Consider the following 19,241-nt stretch of genomic DNA (forward strand, 5'->3'; position numbering starts at 1 on the left):
TTCTAGGTTCGAGTTTTAGCCGTGAAAAATGCATGCAGAACTCATACACGAAAAACGGATGTCTGAATGACTTCTAACGATAACCTTGGTAAGTTTGACCAAAGTTGGACTTGTCTTCGTGACTTTGTACAGACCGCTCTGTCCCCAAAACTACACGGACGTATAAACAGTCCTATAGACTTTAGTAGGTATTAGTTAGTTCTATCCATGAAAAATTGATGTCTGAACGAGCCCTAAGGATCATATATGCTTAGTATGTCATCTGAGGTCAAAAAAAGTCTCCAACCGATAGAAAAGCTATGTTAGTCATCGAGTTAATGATTGGCCTTTAAAATGAAGAAGCATCTGCAAGAAACTGAATTTGTTCCGAGAAATTAAGAACAATTCTTTATAACGTCTAAGAATATTGTTTTCTACTCGGTAATTTATTTGACACCCCAAAAATTTACATATATCTTTTTAACATACGAACTTAAGGCTATGTGCACAAAAAGGTTTTTGAGATGTTTTCTTGAGCCAAAAAAAGAAGCAAAAATTGCCTAAAAAGATGTGAAAGACCTAATGTAGGGGGTTTTTTTTGTGTTTTTGTTTTGTTCCAACGCCTGGTTGAAAAAAAAGAAAAAGCATGTCACTTCTTGGAAGCGGAACTTGATTGGATCCACTCCAAACTAGGCACGGTAAAATCAAAAAGCTGCAAGAAATACTTCAGGAAAATAAACTCTTGAAAAATGCTTCAAAACTGCTTTAGGAAAAGAAAATTTAGAAAAATTCATTTTTGAATGCTTAAAAAAACTTTGCCTGAACATAGGCTTAGGCATAATCATCAATAAAAGGGCTCATTCAGACGTCCGTTTTTGCCACGTATGAGAAAAATTATCCAAGTTTCATCAGTTTTTCTCAGACGGGAAACAAACAAACAAAAAGTTTATCTTTTCCAATCTAGGAGTCCGTGAAAAATGGATAGGACATGGATGGCATCTGAGTACGGTCCGATTTTTTTCACGGACCTATAGACTTGCACTACCGATTTTGATCCAACAACCAGATCAATATTGAACATGTCTTCACGGTTTTGCACAGATCGCTAGGTCCACAAAAAAAATCAGGAGTGTTAATAGCCCCATAGACTGTTCTAGGTTTGAGTTTTATCAATGAAAAACACGTCTAGAGCTTGTACACAAAAAATGGATGTCTGCATGAGCCCTAACAGTAGAAGAACCTGTTTGAGATGTTGGGTACGGTCTTCTAAGATCTTCATGGGATCATGTTGGTGCAAATTTTATGTGCAGATTTTCCGCTTGTAAAATCCACAACATTTCAATGTACCATTAAAGTGGATGAGTTTTAACTTAATCTGGTCCACCTGCTGCTTTATTTTTTGCTTTTTTGATGAGGAATCCATGCGGAAATAGTGTTCTGGCCCATTTTTTAAACACTGCAGCTCATTTTTTTGTTTAGTGGAAACGCAACTTTTTCACTAGGTTTGGTGCAAATAAATTCGCACAATCCAGTCCATTGGCCATGGAATCGGTCTGTGGACAGGAGCGGAAAAAAAGGCCTCTTACTCTTTATTGGTCGGCCTGGGGCAACGTCACATGTGCATCATGCCGCAACGATGACACTTTGCCAAGCCGGCAAATCAAAAGAAGAGTCACATATGCCTTCAGATAAGAGGGGCTGACACTTGTGTGACTACTGTATCAGTCTCAGTTTCCGTGCAGAATTCAAATCAAGAATCAAAATGCAAGTTCTTTTTTTCCCATAAAACATATCTTTTAAAGGAAACCTGTCAGCAGGCTTTTGCTATGTAATATGAGCGCAGCATGAAGAAGGGGCAAAGACCCTGAGTCCGGTGATGTATCACTTTCTAGGCTGTGTTTTGCTGTTTCAATAAAATCAGTGTTTTATCAGCAGGAGATTATCACTACAGGACTAGGTGTCTCCTGCCTCCTAGTCCAACCACGCCTCCACCACTGATTGGCAGATTTCTGCCAGTGTAGACAGAAAGCGGCCAATCAGTAGTGTGGGCGGGGTTATACAGAGCTCAGCATTTGAGGTCTGATAGATTTTCAGCAGAAAAAACTGTGATTGAATCAAAATAATAGCATGCAGAACAGCAAGTGACACATCATTGGAATCAGGCACTACATCATGGTGTTCTCAGATTCTATAGTAAAGATTCCCTTTAAATCCCCATGTACTCTATGCACTACAGCAGAAATGAACTGCAGCACATATTCCTATGAAATTTCCATCGCCTGAACATGTCCTAAAGTGTCCTGCTCTCTGCTGAGAAGTGAATCCAATTCTATCCAGTCTAGACAGGAGCTGAACAAATCTGGTGGTTTGTAACAATGTATCAGTCCACAATGTTTAGCTCACAGAGCATTGTCTACATTGGATCCAATGTATCACTACTCAGCCGACAGCGGAATTAATTACTACCTCTGTATAGAAACAATAATCTTCTCATTCACCGACAGCAAGCAGATATATTGAAAATGGCAGAAAAAAATGGAAAATATATTAGAAAGTTGTAAAAGTATTATGTATATAAAAGTAGAAACCCCCTTTAAGAAATTGCTTTCTCTGCTTCTGTGTTTTTCCAGGAGAACACTTGTTGGCCATTGATGATTTCTAAGCTCTGTCAAAAAAAGAAATCTTCAAGATGTAATTTTTGTAAAATCATAGAATTTTTGTAAAATTGTTCGTTTCGCCCTTGTTCTTCCAAGTAGCTGCTAATGATTGATGGACCTTTGTATAGATTTGCGAAGGTTCTTAATTAACCCTTGATATACAGTCAGACGTTATTTTCTCTTCTATTTACCAAATAGAGGTAGAAGTTCAGATTTGGGCTATTATTAATGCTCACGTATGATGATGGCATTACTAACGCTTCCCGTCATTTGTCATGCACGGTTCCCGGGACGGGCAACCGGTGACACCGAGGTTACGTAGTGCATAGAAGCTGGTGGATGGTGACGGATCTATTACTCATGTGTAGGAACGGATTCTCACAAAAATGTTGCCGAGAAAGTAAAGTTCATCATTTCCTAACTCAGGAGTATGCAGTTGTTGCAAAATCTTCTTCTCCTGCAGTTCCGCAGGGTGGTCAACATAGGAAGACTTAAAGGGGTTGTCCATGTTTGCGAACCCATAGACTTGAATCCAATTTACGGAAGAAATTCGACTTTGTTTTCAAATGCAAATTTGATCAATGAAAAAAAAATCGCTATTTTGCACTGCCCCATTGAATAACATTGGTCCGTTTTTAAATAAACAGCACTTGTACCAAAAAATACGGTCATGTGAACGAGCCCTAACAAGTCCGCTAAGTTTACATATGTACTTTGATGAAGATTTGCAGGTTAAAATCTGCATCAAGTTTTCTATATAATTCACATGCTGGTTTTTCACATCTGTAAAATTTTGGCCTCGCTAACACTCGCGTATAAAATCGGCAAGGGCAATGCGACAAAAAATCGCATTGCACTCGCACCAATGTTATTCAATGAGTAAGTGCCCATCTGCGAAGTTTTGACTCAGCTGAAATCGTACTGAGGAAAAATTTGCAGCATGCTGCAATTGACTGTGTATAAGACAATGGGTGCGAGAAAAAAAAATCACACAGCACAAGGACCATGCATGCGCCATCCAATTTTTACACACACATCTCCTGGTTTTTAATAACCAGCTGAGGGAAAGCAGACAGCTTTTGTTATTATTCTGGGAAGGGGACAATATCCATGGAGTTTCCCAGACTAATAATATCAGTCGACAGCTGTCTTCATAGCTTTAATGGTTATTAAAAAGGAAGGCCCCCAAAAATGACGCGCTGTCCCCCCCTATTTTTTATAGCTATCAAAGGCTAAGAAGACAGCTGGGGGCTGATATTAATAAGCTGGTACACGGCCATGGATATTGGCACCCACCCAGACTAATAACACCAGCCCTCAGCTGCCCCAGAAATGGTACATCAATTAGATGCGCCATTTCTGGCGTTTAGCCTCAGTTCTTCCTGATTGCACTGGTGCGTTGGCAATCGGGGTAATGGTTTTGGGGTTGATGTCAGCTTTGTAATGTCTGCCGACATCAATCCCAGGGGTTAGTAATGGAGAGGTGTCTGTCAGACACCACCATTACTAACCCCGTTGTCAAAATAAATAAACACACACACAGTGAAAAGTTCTTTAATTGTGAAAAACACTCCCCAACAATTACCCTCTTTTACCCATTTAATGCCAGCCATACTTTTTTTTATCCCGATTGCAGGGCAATTGGGAAGAGCTGAGACTAAGCACCAGAAATGGAGCATCTAATGAATGCGCAATTTCTGGGGCGGCAGAGGGCTGGTGTTATTAGTCTGGGAGGGGGCCAATATCCATGGTCCCTTTCCACCCTATTGAAGTCAGCCTCGAGCTGTCTGCTTAGCCTTTGCTGGTTATTAAAAATACGGGGAATTCCACGTCATTTTTGGGGGGATTCACCCCGTTTTAATAACCAATAAAGGCTACACAGACAGCTGCGGGCTGATATTGGCCCCTTCCCAGAAAAATAACTCCAGCTCACAGCTGTCTGCTTTCCCTCAGCTGGTTTTTAAAAATATGGGGGATCTCACACCATTAAATCATTTATTTAATAGATTTAAAAAGTCTAAATAAATGAAAGGCACTAAAGGGTGCTAGTTTATTATATGTAGGGGGCTTGTGACATTAAATATCTTCAAGACAGCTATCCTATGTATTCTGTCTATCATCTATCTATATCTATATATAAGATTGTTTTATTACTTAGAAAACTAGCTTAAATGGCAGAGAATTTCTGTATGCAAAAGCTGATGTTAAAAACGCATAGCATACGGATGTCATACAAAAGCTCCCAGAAATCTGCGCCCATCCTCATGTTTGGATTGGAATTTTAATCACAGAAATTTGGGGAAAAAACATCCCCTAGAGCCTCGCTCTCACTAGTGTTTAAAAACATCTGGAGGAGGAGTAGGAGGAGTGTCATGCGACTACAATGTGATTTTTATCAAGTAGCATTAGCTCTTAATATTCTAAACTGGTACACATGTGACATAGAAAACCCAAACTGTCTGGCAACCCACATTCGTTTTTGTAACAGGGGCACCCTAAGGCCAAGTGCACACAGAGTCAATATGACACCAGTGTACATGCTGAGTTTTTGGAGCAGAAAATGTCTTCTTTGGCATCTACCTTATTGTTTGTGTGGTGGGTTTGCCACAGCTATCAAAACCCGAAACTTTGTGCGCACATAGCCTACAGATTAATGCGTGCAAAGTCTTTTTCACAATCCGGCTGAAAAAGCACAAAAAAAAATAATGAATATGAAAATATGTGCTATCTTTTTGAGCTTCTTCTAATCGCTTCAGGTTTCCCAAACCGCAAAGTGGTTAAAAGAAGTGACCGGTCCGTTCTTCAGGCGGATTCCACTTTGAAGCAGCTCCATATTTTAAAGGGAATCTGACAGCAGGTTTTGCCATGTAATCTGAGATCAGCATGATGTAGGGGCAGAGGCCCTGATTCCAGTGATGTGTCACTTACTGGGCTGCTTTGTGCAGTTTTAATAGAATCCCTGTTTTCTCTGCTGTAGATGGAACAATTCTCTGATTGCTGAGCTGTGTATAACCCCGCCCACACCCCTGATTGGCAGCTTCATGTGTACACTGTCGGCAAGCAGCCAATCAGTGTTGGGGGCGTGGTTACACAGATTAGCTGGACTACCTTGCACATGAAACCTAGTCCTCCAGTGATAAACTCCTGTTCAGAAAACACTGATTGTATCGAAGCTACAGAAAGCTACTGAGCAAGTGGCACATCCCTGGAATCAGTCTCAGCCCCTACATCATGCTGCTCTTGGATTAAAAAGCAAAAACCTGCTGACAGATTCCCTTTATCATAAAAATTAAAAGATAAACAAAAAGCTATCCCAAAAATGACCAAAAAGACGCTGTGGCTACTTCATTAACTCTGGACTGCCCCTTTAATACGCCATAAAAGCTGCTTAAAAGCCAATGTAATAAATCTACACAAAAGTAAAGACTCAGCTTGAAGGCAGTTATGTCCCAGTACATAAAAGACCCATGTAAACAGCATGGGCACCATCTCATCTAAGACATTGATGGCTGTTGTGAATTTACCTTTTGGCTCCCTCTAGTGGCTACTAGTGATTTGACTCTGGGTATGTCATTCATCCCTTGTATGCTCACCTGGGTCGTTAGGTCAGGGGTGTTGCTATATAAGCTCCCTGGACCTTCAGTTCAATGCCTGGCAACGTTGATATCAGAGCTAATCTGTAGTGCTCTTGTCTACTGATCCTGGTTCCTGCTTTATTAAGCTAAGTCTGCTTTCTTGCTTTTTGCTATTTGTTTTGGTTTGCATTTTTGTCCAGCTTGTATATAATCTGTTTCCTGACCTTGCTGGAAGCTCTAGGGTGGCTGGTGTTCTCCCCCCGGGCCGTTAGACGGTTCGGGGGTTCTTGAATCTCCAGCGTGGATTTTGATAGGGTTTTTGTTGACCATATAAGTTATCTTACTACATTCTGCTATTAGTAAGTGGGCCTCTCTTTGCTAAAATCTAGTTCATTTCTGTGTTTGTCATTTCCTCTTACCTCACCGTTATTATTTGTGGGGGGTTCTGCAAAAAATGCATGATTTGGTTGTTTTGGGTTTGCCATGGTTACAGACCCATAATCCAGTCTTGGACTGGAAGGCTATGTCAGTGTCAAGTTGGGGCTGCCATGGAATTCATGGAGATTCCCTGCCCTTGTCTATTGCTTCTTCTACGCCTTCGGAAGTTCCGGCGTATTTGTCTGATTATCAGGATGTCTTCAGCGAGTCTAAGTCCAGTGCACTGCCTCCTCATAGGGACTGTGACTGTGCAATAGATTTGATTCCTGGCAGTAAGTTTCCTAAGGGGAGACTGTTTAATCTGTCGGTACCTGAACATACCGCGATGCGTTCATATATCAAGGAGTCTCTTGAGAAGGGGCATATCCGTCCTTCTTCTTCCCCTCTTGGTGCGGGATTCTTTTTTGTGGCCAAAAAGGACGGATCTTTGAGGCCTTGTATTGACTATCGGCTTTTAAATAAGATCACTGTCAAATTTCAGTATCCTTTGCCGCTGTTGTCAGATTTGTTTGCCCGGATTAAAGGTGCCAAGTGGTTCACCAAGATAGACCTCCGTGGTGCGTACAACCTTGTGCGCATTAGGCAGGGCGATGAATGGAAAACCGCATTCAATACGCCCGAAGGTCATTTTGAGTACTTGGTGATGCCATTTGGGCTCTCTAATGCACCTTCAGTTTTTCAGTCCTTCATGCATGACATTTTCCGGAAGTATCTGGATAAATTTTTGATTGTGTATCTGGATGATATTCTGGTTTTTTCTGATGATTGGGACTCGCATGTGGAGCAGGTCAGGATGGTTTTTGAGATTCTGCGTGAAAATTCTTTGTTTGTAAAAGGCTCAAAGTGTCTCTTTGGTGTACAGAAGGTTCCCTTTTTGGGGTTCATTTTTTCCCCTTCTGCTGTGGAGATGGATCCAGTCAAGGTCCGAGCTATTCATGATTGGACTCAACCCTCGTCAGTTAAGAGTCTTCAGAAGTTCTTGGGTTTTGCTAACTTCTACCGTCGTTTTATCGCAAATTTCTCTAGCGTTGTTAAACCGCTGACGGATATGACCAAGAAAGGCTCTGATGTAGCTAACTGGGCTCCTGCTGCCGTGGAGGCTTTCCAGGAGTTAAAACGCCGGTTTACTTCGGCGCCTGTTTTGTGCCAGCCTGACATCTCACTTCCCTTTCAGGTTGAGGTGGATGCTTCGGAGATTGGGGCAGGGGCCGTTTTGTCGCAGAGAGGCCCTGGTTGCTCTACTATGAGACCTTGTGCCTTTTTCTCTAGGAAGTTTTCGCCGGCAGAGCGAAATCATGAAGTGGGCATTTGAGGAGTGGCGTCATTGGCTCGAGGGTGCTAAGCATCGTGTGGTGGTCTTGACTGATCACAAAAATCTGATGTATCTCGAGTCTGCTAAACGCCTGAATCCTAGACAGGCCCGCTGGTCATTGTTTTTCTCCCGTTTTGACTTTGTGGTCTCGTATTTACCAGGTTCTAAGAATGTGAAGGCCGATGCTCTGTCTAGGAGCTTTGTGCCTGATGCTCCTGGAGTCGCTGAACCTGTGGGTATTCTTAAGGAAGGAGTTATCGTGTCTGCTATTTCTCCAGATCTGCGACGTGTGTTGCAGAGATTTCAGGCTGGTAGGCCTGACTCTTGTCCACCTGACAGATTGTTTGTGCCTGCTAGATGGACCAGCAGAGTCATTTCCGAGGTTCATTCCTCGGTGTTGGCAGGGCACCCGGGAATTTTTGGCACCAGAGATCTGGTGGCCAGGTCCTTTTGGTGGCCTTCCTTGTCAAGGGATGTGCGGTCATTTGTGCAGTCCTGTGGTACTTGTGCTCGAGCTAAGCCTTGCTGCTCTCGTGCCAGCGGGTTGCTCTTGCCCTTGCCTGTCCCGAAGAGACCTTGGACACACATCTCTATGGATTTCATTTCTGATCTTCCGGTGTCTCAGGGCATGTCTGTCATCTGGGTGATATGTGATCGTTTCTCCAAGATGGTCCATTTGGTTCCTTTGCCTAAGCTGCCCTCCTCTTCTGATCTGGTTCCTGTGTTCTTCCAGAACGTGGTTCGTTTGCACGGCATTCCTGAGAATATTGTGTCGGACAGAGGATCCCAGTTTGTTTCCAGGTTCTGGCGATCCTTTTGTGGTAGGATGGGCATTGAGTTGTCGTTTTCATCCGCTTTCCATCCCCAGACTAACGGACAAACGGAGCGAACTAATCAGACTCTGGAGGCTTATTTGAGGTGTTTTGTCTCTTCTGATCAGGATGATTGGGTGACCTTCTTGCCGTTGGCTGAATTTGCCCTTAATAATCGGGCTAGTTCCGCCACCTTGGTTTCGCCATTTTTCTGCAACTCTGGTTTCCATCCTCGTTTTTCCTCGGGACATGTGGAGCCTTCTGACTGTCCTGGGGTGGATTCCGTGGTGGATAGGTTGCAGCGGATCTGGGGTCATGTGGTGGACAACTTGAAGTTGTCACAGGAGAAGGCTCAGCGTTTTGCCAACCGCCGCCGCGGTGTGGGTCCCCGACTTCGTGTTGGGGATTTGGTATGGCTGTCGTCTCGATTTGTTCCTATGAAGGTCTCCTCTCCCAAATTTAAGCCTCGCTTCATTGGTCCTTACAAGATATTGGAAATCATTAATCCTGTATCCTTTCGCCTGGATCTTCCGGTGTCGTTTGCCATCCACAACGTATTTCATAGGTCCTTGTTGCGGCGGTACGTTGTGCCTGTGGTTCCTTCTGCTGAGCCTCCTGCTCCGGTGTTGGTTGAGGGTGAGTTGGAGTACGTGGTGGAGAAGATCTTAGATTCTTGTCTCTCCAGGCGGAGGCTTCAGTACCTGGTCAAGTGGAAGGGCTATGGTCAGGAGGATAATTCCTGGGTGGTCGCCTCTGATATGCATGCGGCCGATTTAGTTCGTGCCTTTCACGCCGCTCATCCTGATTGCCCTGGTGGTCTTGGTGAGGGTTCGGTGACCCCTCACTAAGGGGGGGGGGTACTGTTGTGAATTTACCTTTTGGCTCCCTCTAGTGGCTACTAGTGATTTGACTCTGGGTATGTCATTCATCCCTTGTATGCTCACCTGGGTCGTTAGGTCAGGGGTGTTGCTATATAAGCTCCCTGGACCTTCAGTTCAATGCCTGGCAACGTTGATATCAGAGCTAATCTGTAGTGCTCTTGTCTACTGATCCTGGTTCCTGCTTTATTAAGCTAAGTCTGCTTTCTTGCTTTTTGCTATTTGTTTTGGTTTGCATTTTTGTCCAGCTTGTATATAATCTGTTTCCTGACCTTGCTGGAAGCTCTAGGGTGGCTGGTGTTCTCCCCCCGGGCCGTTAGACGGTTCGGGGGTTCTTGAATCTCCAGCGTGGATTTTGATAGGGTTTTTGTTGACCATATAAGTTATCTTACTACATTCTGCTATTAGTAAGTGGGCCTCTCTTTGCTAAAATCTAGTTCATTTCTGTGTTTGTCATTTCCTCTTACCTCACCGTTATTATTTGTGGGGGGCTACTATCCTACTTTTGGGGTCTATTCTCTGGAGGCAAGAGAGGTCTTTGTTTTCCTCTTCTAGGGGTAGTTAGTCCTCCGGCTGGCGCGAGACATCTAGCGACCAACGTAGGCATGTTCCCCGGCTACTGCTAGTGTTGGCGTTAGGAGTAGATATATGGTCAACCCAGTTACCACTGCCCTATGAGCTGGATTTTTGTACGTCGCAGACTTACTTGTTTCTCTGAGACCCTCGCCATTGGGGTCATAACAGATGGCACATCAACAGGTAGGTGTCACGAGTGTGTCACATCCTCCTGGGAGATCTGGGGTTAGAAGATCACAATTCACTACGTATTACGAATCACAGATCTTCCATTTAGCCTGTGTGTTTGTGTCCCTTAGTAAATGGATTTGGTTTTGTTTGGTGCTGAAGAAGTTAGCGACTCTTTGTATGATGGTCAGAAACTTGCAGCTCCATTTTCAGCTACTTCTGATCTGGTCATACCCTCTCCCTATAAAACCTGGCCAGACCTTCTCTGTCTGCTTCCTAGTTCCTTGGAGATGCGGGGCTGAATTGGAGATTGTTATTGCTACTGGAGATTGTTGCGTGTTGTTTTTGTGTGTATGCTTTCCTCATTGTCCTATTCCCATTTGGTTGGTACAATCCTTTCTTTCCCTATATACCTCTTTACCTTTGGTGAGTGTTTATATGTTTGTTGCTTTCTGTTATCCCTGTTTTGTCTGTGTCTTGTTTACCTTACATTTCTGACCTAGGCCTCATGGATAGGGGAAGGGGACAGATCAAGGTTTAACAGGAGAATAATAGTGAGGTCGGAGACTCAGGCCTCTCCACCTTCAAGAGTACCCCCTCAGACAAGGATAGTGAGGGTCCTAGTTCCAGGGACAGTTTGAGGTTCCTTACCAAAAACCGTCACAGCGTGACAGTAGGTCAGTACGTTATGTCCTGTGGGACCTGCACCTATGTCAAAATCAGAATCCCTGCGCTCCTCCCTGGTGGGACGGGGTATCCATGCTTAGAAGACATTCATATTCCATAAATATATAGATGAGAATACCGCTGTAACTAATCATGTTTTGCATCCATCCATTCATCATCTTCACTGAATTCTTATTAATCGGCTCCCAAGCAGCTCTGACATTTTACTCCGTGAGGAACATATCAAACAAAAAATCAATTAGTAAAATAATTCGTCCACTGCACCGACGGTGAATTCATCCAGTGCAGTGTGAATTTATTAAGAGATGCACACCCAGGGGTCGACATATCATTGGTGCAGGACCCTCTTCTGTCTGTATCCGCCAGTGTTCACGCCACTTAATCAATTCAGTGCATCATATCGGTAGTTTGCGCCTTCGTGTGCCTCGCCAGAAATGTTACTCCAGTCAGGGACTGGAGTAGTATCCCTGGTGTAAACAGGCTGGCACTTTTGCTGAATTTGATGGGTGGGCGTAGGACGTGCCCCATCCCGCTTCAGCTCCTCCCCAGCTTATCCCACTTTGGTAGGGCTGATTCAAACTTGTATGAAAAGACTAAAAGTCAGTAATTTTTTTTGTGCAACTGCCCAACTTTTCAAAGTGTTTCCTACACTTTTCGAAAAATTGCCCACTAGATCTGGTTAGTTTCTGCTAGTCCTGCTGATAACATAAATGTTGTAAGCTGGTGTGTTAATGGGAATCTGTCAGCAGTCTTTTCCTATTTAATCTGAGAGCAGCATAATATAGGGCAAGAGAGCCTGATTCCAGTGATATGTCACTTACAGGGCTGTCTGCTGTATTTTCCATACAATCAGTGTTTTATCAGCAGGAGATTATCACTGAAAGACTAGGTCTCACATGCACAGCAGTCAGGCTAATCTGTGTAACCCTGCCCCCCACCACTGATTGGCAGCTTGCTGACAGTGCACAGGAAGCTGCCAATCAGTGGTGTGGGCGTGGTTATATTCTCACCACTGCTACATCTACAACAGATAAAACTGTGATTCTATCAAAACTGCCCAGTAAGTGACACATCGCTGGAATCAGGGTCTCTGCCCCTACATCATGTTCCTCTCAAGATTACATAGTGAAAATCTGATTCCCTTTAAAAGGAAAGATGTTATAGGAATGTCATAAAATGAAATATTAAAAATAAGTTAGAGGGGTAACATTTATCACTATGCACAGAATGTATGACTGCTGGGGTCCGGTTACTGAGACCCCCCCATCGATCTTAGGAATGTTCCCGCTGAGGCCAGTGATTGGAACCAGAACAGATAAGGATGATGTGGTTTTGTAGATTGTAGCCAGACAATGTGCTACGGTTGGGTTTTCTGTACAGTAATAATATTTTTTGCCACCTTTTGTTAGATTACAAGGACCCGGGAGCGTTACTGCTGGCACACATGACCAGACCTGTAGATATATAAGCCCCAATTAAGATCTACAGAGGTAAATCCAAACCAAGGCATTATAATGAGCCAGGAGGTGACATTTAACTTTCCTTGTGATTCATATCTTGGGCAAAATTAGATGCAAATGTTTGAGATCTTAGTCTACCATTACTTGCAGTGCCAAAGAAAATAAGCGTTAACTCTTACATAACTGGTCAGCAGAATGCAGGCTGCTGTTTACAGCACTCTGTATTCTGTCAGTGCAGTGCGATCACTGTACTCGCACGAACTGATGATGATTGCGCAGAGCTAGAATAAGACAATGGAAAGTCCCCATAGACTGCAGGTTAGGAATTGCATTTTATTTGCTTAAAGGGATTATTCAGCAGATAAAAAAATTGTTTTTAAAAGGCTCAGACCCCTATAAAAAAATAAAGAATAGTAATATTCACCATCACTAGTCCTCAGCTCTGTCTTTGATGATTACCTATCCCTGCTGAACTCTACTTCTGAACCATCCACAAAATAATTTTTATTTGCAGGACAACACCTTTAATCTGTCGCAAGGTTTTTGCTACCATATGTAGGGGCAGAGACCCTGATTCCAGCGATGTGTCACTTACTGGGCTGCTTGCTGCAGTTTTTATAAAATTACAGTTTTCTCTGCTGCAGATCTACCAGTTCTCTGACTGCTGAGCTGTGTATATCCCAGCCCACAACAATGATTGGCAGCTTTCTGCCTATGTAGAGTATACGCAGAAATCTGCCAGAATGCTGTGGGGGCAGGGTTAAACAGAGTTAATAAGTATGGAGGATAACATTACACCGGGTTAATGAGTTCGCTAGTGATAATCGCATGCTGATAAAAGTTGTTTTATCAAAACAACAGCAAGCAGCTCAGTAAGTGACACATCACTGGAATCAGGGTCTCTGTCTCTACATTTTGCTGCTCTCAGATTAGGAAAAACTTGGTGATAGATTCCCTTTAAATTCTTCACAACATGTGACATATGTGTACGCCACATATGAGGTACTTTAGCATGTGGCCAATTGGTCTTCATTGCTGCCATCTTGGTACTCCTACGAAGCCCAGCCTGGGTAAGACCTACATGAAGAGATTGATCACCATCTACTAAAAAAAAAAAAAAAAATTGTTGAAAGTAATCAACTCATCTTTCCCCCCAAAAAGTAATGTCATAAAGTCTGAACTATCAAAATATAAAATTATTTAACCCTTACTGAAAAAAATCAAAACACCAGTATTGAGGTTTTCGGTCACCGTACCTACCCCCAAAAATGCAATAAAAGCAATAAAAACATTGTATGTACCCCATGATTGTACCAATAAAAACTACAGCTCACCTTAAACATCCAAGCCCTTATACAGCAAAATAAACGGAAAAATAAAAGTTACAAGTCCCAGAAAATGGTGACACAAAGTAAACTTTTTAAAATAAAGTTTTGAGTTTTTGGAAAATTAAAAAAAAACAAAAAAACATATAATCCGGGTATCTGCGTAATGGTATCCATGTGCAAAAATTAGGTTCCAAGATCCGCCAGCCGATGTGTTTTCAGAATAAAGCTAAATCATGTGTATGACCAGGTTTAAAGGGAATTTGTCAGCAGATTTTTACTAGCTCATCTGAGAGCAGCATAATGTAGGAAAAGAGACCCTGATTCCAGCGATGTGTCACTTAGTTTACTAGGTGCAGCAGTTGTAACACAATCAAAGATTTTAGATGTAGCATGCGGCAGAGCTGAGAAAGCTAGCCCCGCCCACACCGCAGCTTTCTGTGTACATTACATATTGACAGTGAGCTGCTTATCAGAGGAGGGGGCGTGGTCTGACAACTTGGTAGAAGGGAGCCAGTCAGGGCAGTGATAATCTCCTGGTGATAAAACATTGATTGTATGGAAACACAGCCTTAGTAAGTGGCACATCTCTGAAATCTGTGTCTCAGCCCCTATCTTATGCTTTCCTCATATTATATAGCAAAAACCTGCGGACAGATTTCCCTTGATTGCTAAAGAATAGGAGGTCTGGGCACAGTTCGTCCACCAATTGTCAGAACACAACTACAAGAGTGTAGAATTATGAAAATGGTTGACTTCTGCCATACTTTATTTGGGAAGGCTGGACATTAGACTCAGACTGGCATTATTAGAGTGAGGAGCTTAGTTTTTTAAGATCTGTGGGTGTCTCGGAGTACTAATGATGTGTCAGAAGTCTTCTACAACTGGAGGTATACATTAATCCTTAAGAGGTATTCTCAATTCTGAAATCCATGGGATAGGGGATAACTTCCAGATCGCTCTGGGTGCATCAGCTGGGACCCCCAAAGATCCTGCGAACTGGGGCTCTGAACTCTGAAGACCCCTGTGTGAATGGAGTGGAGTTCGATCATCCATTATTTCTTATGGGAGTGCTGAAGACCAGCCGAGCGCAGCGCTCGACTATCTCCACTGGTTCCATTAGGAGGGAATGGAGCAGGAGTATGTACAATCAGCTTCTTCTCGATCCATAGAGGGCTCTTCAGAGACCCAATTCTTGGGATTTGGTGGGGGTCCTAGCAGACTCCAAGACCCCTTTAACACTGTTCTGTAGTCAGAGCTGGTAAATGACTCTACTATATTCACCATCTTTGGGTGACACACGTGGTTACAATTTTCATGAATGTGTCTCCGTAAAGTGCTGCAGAGCGGTAGACATCTGTCCGGTTTCACTCTGGCACTTTACAGACAAATGGTGTCCTAGTCCCAGTGTGCTGTAGGGTGTGGAGGGCTTCACACTTACTTGTAGGCCGCAGGCCTCCGCTGCCTCCAGGCTTCTGTCCTCAGGAGCCGCTGCACACAATTCAGGGGACACCAAGTTCTTCACAACAGGCAAACATTTACTGGTCACCTCAAGTTCATCAGGTGGTAACATGTGGGATAGAGCATAGCACTTCATGTTCCTTCCTTCCTTAGTACAGCATGTCTTCAACATTGCCAACCGTTCGTCCTGGCCCACCCCTAAATCTGCTGAGTCCATCAGCCTCAGGGATTTCTTGTCCACTTCAGCAGTGCACCCAGGACTGGCCACCTGCCCACCATGTAAATCCTCTTCCACTGACCTTGAGATGTTAGAAGATCAGGCCCACTCCTTGGTACCTAGCCAGGGCCCTAGGCCCTAGATGTTACAGGAATGTCCATCAGGGATATTGATATGGCCCATGCTGCCCCTAGCAGCCCACTGCACCTGAACTTGACCTTGACACTGCACTTCTCTAACCACAGGAACAAGGTAAAACGATCCACATCCCTACATCTCCATGGTAATGCAGCGCCCCAGAGTCCTGGTCGTTGCAGTACTGTGGCTCCGCCGCTATGGGGAGCTATGGTACGTCTGATGGCACTGAAGGAGTTCGTCTAACCAGGTATCACAGACACCAATACATTTCACAGCCGGGCCTCCGGGGGGAGCTAAGGGTTCTATTCACTAGGCCACTCCCCACCATAGTGGGTAAACTGGGGGTCAGGCAGGAAGTTAGATCAGAAGCTGACTGGGTTGGAACCAGGCAACACCTTGTGGCAGAGGGTGTTGCAGGGGAAGATACAGTAGGGTCTCTGTCAGGGGTGGGATCCTGACAGAGGCTTGGCAACTTGAACGAACGTAACGGGGCCGTGCCTGCTCAGCATAGTGGCGGTGCCCAAGGAGGGACCAGAAGCGAGATAGATTGTGCTGAGTGAGAAACGAGATCATAGCAACAGGAGAATACCAGTAGGAGTCGTGCTGTAAGACCGAGGCAACATCCTACTGAGGCGCATAACCGGTGGCCGGAACGCCGAGGGAGTATTATCATATCCAGCTTCAAGCAATACTCTAAACAGCGGCAGGACAGTCAGTCTAAGGCGGGCTGTCTAACTTAAATCACCTATGCAGTCTTGGGGGGCAACTTGTGGAGAGGGGCGACTCTAGGGTCCTGGAAGAGCTCCGAGCCTACCCGTCAAACGGGTGCCGTCCCAACCAGAACATCAGGGAGGGACGGAGGATTAGCAGAACATCATCTAATCGAGTTGTGAGGGAACTTAAGAAACAGACACAACAGTTGTGGGGACTTTCCGTAAGCACAGCAGGGAAGGACCACAACACATAGCGCAAGCAGGAAGGCACAGATTCCCACCTGTGAAGAGAACTCTGGAGGTGCCATTGGACCGGCCGGACTTGCGCAGCCTGGTGAACCCTATTCCGGACTGAGGACCCAGAGATCTTCAGTAAAGAGGTAAAGAGACTGCAACCTGGTGTCCTCGTTATTTACCGCGACCTGCACCCCACAACTGCACCGCTACAGTCACTACCATCATCCATCATATCTACCACTGACTGTGCGCCCCTCGGCAGGGTCACGGATCGGGCCTAGCCACCGTGACAACCCCAGAGCAGAGACTCAGAGGCCCGGTACCGGGTACTCCTCGGCCCTGCGGCAGTGGGGGCGCTTCAAACTTGGCGTCACGAACAGGATCTACTTAAGCCTGAAGAATCAGGTCATGTGTGCCTTGGAACTGTGATTTGTTGTGTTTGGACTGTACTTTATTGCAAGGACTGTGCTGCGCCATTTGCCGCCAAAATCCGCCGCCATTACAGCGCTGAGGAGAGCGCAGGAAGAGAGGAGGGGCGTGGAGTGGGCGTAGGTAAGCTGGAGAGCGCGAACAACAATGGCCGCCCAGTCTAAATATTTCTGTGTCCTGAGGACGTGTCCGTCAACAGCCGAGGTCCGCCTCCTGATCCTGTTTGGAGGGTGGAGACCATGGAGACGGGGCCACCCACGAAAGAGACCGCGGGAAGAGGACATTGGAGAAGGAGAAAAGATGGCGACACCGAGGACGCTGCGTGGGACTGACCCGATCCAGCCTGAGGCTGCGCCACTTGACATAGCCCCAGACGCGCCAACGTTGCGGGGATTGACCCTCACGGGGCCACCGATGGGCCGACCTCCCTTGCCACTGTCCGAGGAGTGTGTCGCGGCAGCCGAGGCCCGACGAATAGCACGCCGCTTGGAGGCTGATGCCCGCGTGCTAACTCGGCTGGGTCAGCCCACGGAGATCCGTCTGTCTCCAGTGTCCCCGACTCCTCCCAACCAGGCCGCGGCTGGAGGTACGCTGCAGGCAGAGGGCATGAGGATCTTGCCGGAGGCCGAACACCTGCGGCACCTGATGACGGCGTGGCGGAGCCGGCCCCAGCCTGCAGTTCAGGTTGATCTGACCAGCGTTGTGGAGACCCCATCGTCCCACTAGGGTGTAGTGGTCTCCTTTAACCCCCGGTATGGAAGAGGGGTTATACAGGAGATCGGGGAGCCGCTACAAGTTCACGTGGACCGAGAGGAGGTGGAACGTTGCGGTGGAAGGTTCGCTCGCGACCTGGAGCCAGGTGATGCCGTAACTTATACCAGGTGGAGGAGAGCAGCAGGTGAAGCTGGCTGGATGGCGCGGGGCGTCCAGCGGTGTGTCGCGCTCCAGGCCGCCGCTGCAAACCCCGAAGATGAACCTCCCGCTGAGAAAACAACGGAACCTGACCCTGCGGAGCAGCGGGGGACCCGGACCCACCATGTACCCTGGGGGCGTGCCGGATCCTCGGTGAAAAGAACATCCCGGCGAGGGATCCTGTCGTTGTTGGGGCGGGACCCGATCCTTGAACCAGCAGGACGACCCGTTGGTCTGGTGAGGCCCGGGAGGAAGCCACCTTCCTCCCCGAAGAACGGGTAAGCATGCCCGCTTTAAATATGTATATAGTTACTGTTTCCTGTTTTGCTGCTAAACCCGTTTAGGGTAAACTCTTAAAGGGATCCCTTCGTTGACCCGGGATCCCTATTGTTTTTGTTTGTTTTTTCTAAGTTTTTGCACAAGTTTCTAGAACTGCCGCAATCATGAACAGTGCATGATACAAACTTTCTGTAAATAGTTTGCACCTTATTAAAGATGCTCCCTACTGGTTTTACTTAAAGAAGGACTCTTTGTGAAGATACCACACTGGAACCTTTGTTGAGTATGGACTGGTAGCTTGAGAAGACACGCTACCTCATAGAGACTTGATCCCCTCTTAAAGGGGATGTTCATCTACGTACCTATGAGTAATACTGCCTTAAAACAGTAAAGTGATGATGATGCTTTGAAAGAAAATGACACTGTTTACATGTAAAAGTTATGTGTATTGAACTGGTTAACTGTAGGAGGAATGTTGATAATGTTGATAGAAAATGGGGATAGAAGGTAAACCCTGAGTCCTCCGTGGAAAGCTAGTTTGTTGAAAGAAAGAGTTAATAATGTGTTACCGAGGACAGAAAGTGAACCCGTAGGGGTTAGGTAGTGAGTCCTCCTAGGAGCCATCTGAAGAAGGCTCAGTAGTCCTAAACTGAAAGAATGTTATGCTCTATACTGTGTATAGTAGTGGAAAAGACAGAAGGCTCGGGCTGAAAGGAGCGGTCCTGTGAGAAAGGAGAGGCAGTAGGTCTGGTGCCGTTAGGACAGGCGGTCCTGCAGATTTAAAGAAGGAGAATGTGAAAGTTAAATTGCCTTATAATGTGATTATAAGAAGGTCTTTAAAGGATTTAGAATGTACATCCTTAAGGGCAATGTTAAACTATTGTTCAACAAATTTTGCACTTAGTAGAATACCCGGTTGGGTAACAGGAGCTATTTATAGCATGTTGCTATAATATTTAACCATGTTTGTAACGTTCAAGTGTCCTTA

General features: G+C 45.2%; 1 protein-coding gene across 1 annotated transcript in view; it reads left to right on the plus strand.

The window, feature by feature from the left end:
* The window catches only part of ADRA1B (adrenoceptor alpha 1B), a 30,040-nt gene that overhangs the window by 2,019 nt on the left and 8,780 nt on the right, over positions 1 to 19,241 (plus strand). The gene's annotated exons all lie outside the window — the stretch shown is intronic.

The sequence above is a fragment of the Ranitomeya variabilis genome, chromosome 5, assembly GCF_051348905.1.
Source record: "Ranitomeya variabilis isolate aRanVar5 chromosome 5, aRanVar5.hap1, whole genome shotgun sequence".
Lineage (NCBI taxonomy): Eukaryota > Metazoa > Chordata > Amphibia > Anura > Dendrobatidae > Ranitomeya > Ranitomeya variabilis.